Genomic DNA, 2,230 nt, shown 5'->3' on the forward strand with positions numbered 1-2,230 from the left:
GCCTCCCAAAGTGCTGGAAAAGAACTTCTTGAATAAAAAACATATTTATTAAAAGTAATGACTCAATGCATACTTTACAAAGCAGATGATATTCAGTCGAAGAGAAAACTATTAAACTAGACATGAGGAAACCATACAGAATAGAGACAGAAAGATAAAATAACAAACTTTCTTTCTAAAGAAAGCAAACTTTCTTGACATGATAAAAGGGTCATTTTTAGGACAATGTAATGGGAAGTATTACAACCATTTCTTCACAAGTGAGGAATAAGTCAAGAAGGCTGCTGTTCAAAGTTGTGCTGGATGTCTTAGGCCATACAATAAGCAAGAGAAAAAAATACATAAAGATTTAAAAATAAGTAAAAGAAAGAAATAAGATTCTCAGTATTCATTGACTATGCAATTGATTCAATAGAAAAATTTGAGAAAGTCTATAAACTATTAGTATTAAAAAGAGAGTTCAGTACGTTTGCTAGGCATAAAATCAATAAGTAAAATCAAATCAAACTTTTAGAAAATGTGATTAACAAAAGAACTATGTGTAATAGCAGCAAATTATAAGATATCCAGTATTAAATTGCAAATTGCAATGGTATTCAAGACCTTATGATAGAAACTGAAACTTTAGCCAAGGGTGGTGGCTCATACCTGTAATCCCAACACTTTGGGAGGGTGAGATGAGAGTATTTCTTGAGTTCAGGAATTTGAGACCAGCCTGGGAAAAATAGTGAGACCAAAATCTACCAAAAAAAAAAAAAAAAAAAGGAAATGTGTTGAAAATCATAAAAGATGTAATTCCAATCAAAATCCAAACTGGAAACTATATAGAATTTTCAAAAGCTGACTCTCACTTATATGGAAGACCAAGAAGTCAAGAATGGCAGATAAAATTGTGAAAAAAAAATCAAGGGGAAATCATTTTCATTAGGCATTAAGACCTTCTATGTAGACTGGGTGCAGTGGCTCATGCCTGTAATCCCAGCACTTTGGGAGGCTGAAGCAGGGGATCACCTGAGGTCAGGAGTTCAAGACCAGTCTGGCCAACATGGTGAAAATACAAAAATTAGCCAGTCTCTACAAAAATTAGCCGGGTGTGGTGGTAGGTGCCTGTAGTCCCAGCTACTGAGGAGGTTGAGGTAGGAGAATCACTTGAACCCAGGAGGTGTAGGTTGCAGTGAGCCGAGATCATGCAATTGTACTCCAGCCTGAGCAACAGGGCAGGACAGTCTCAAAATAGATATATATAGCCACACTGTAGTAGAACAAAAGTGGTGAGGTGCTGCACGCCTGTAGTCCCAGCTATTCCAGAGGCGGAGGCAGGAGAATGCTTGAACGGGGAGGCGGAGGTTGCAATAAGCCAAGATCACGCCACTGCACTCCAGCCTGGCAACAGAGCGAGACTCCGTCTCAAAAAAAAGTGGAAATAACTGTCCTGTAGTAGGAATATGGATTAATAAACTATGGTTTGTTCAATCAATTATCATAGAACAGTTAAAATGATCTTACGTATCAAAATAGATAAATGTCAAGACATAATACTGATGAAAAAGTTACAGAAGATTGTGTACAATATATCATCTATTTAAAGCTTTAAAATATACAAAATGATATATCCTGTATATATCCAATACATGGTAATGATATACAGTCATGCATCACTTAAAGTCTGGAATATATTCAGAGAAATGTGTTGTTAGGCAGTTTCATCAGTGTGCAAATATCACAGCGTCTATTTCCACAAACTTCCATGGGACAGCCAACTACATACCTAGGATATATGGCACAGTCTATATGCTCCTAGGCTACAAAACTGTACAGAATATTTCTGTACTGCATATTGTAGGCAATTGTAATACAATAGTAAGTATTTGTGTATCTAAACATATCCAAACATAGAAAAGATATGGTTAAAACACTGCATTATAATCCTATGGAACCACTGTCAAATATGTGGCCTGTCATTGACAAAAAAAGCTTCGTTATGTGGTGCATGACTGTACTCCTATTTCTTTATTTTATTTTATTTTATTTTATTTTATTTATTTATTTGTACTCCTATTTCAAGAAAGGACTTACCTCTGGTAAAGGAGAAAAAAATATTTTTTAAATCCGTGTCTTTAACAACTGTTCTTTTAAAAAAGAGACCTTGTGTAAATAGGACGTGATATAAATATGTCCTTTTTTTAAAAAAGAGACCTTGTGTAAATAGGACATGATGTAAATATGTCCT

Source organism: Mandrillus leucophaeus, unplaced genomic scaffold, assembly GCF_000951045.1.
Source record: "Mandrillus leucophaeus isolate KB7577 unplaced genomic scaffold, Mleu.le_1.0 Scaffold549, whole genome shotgun sequence".
NCBI lineage: Eukaryota > Metazoa > Chordata > Mammalia > Primates > Cercopithecidae > Mandrillus > Mandrillus leucophaeus.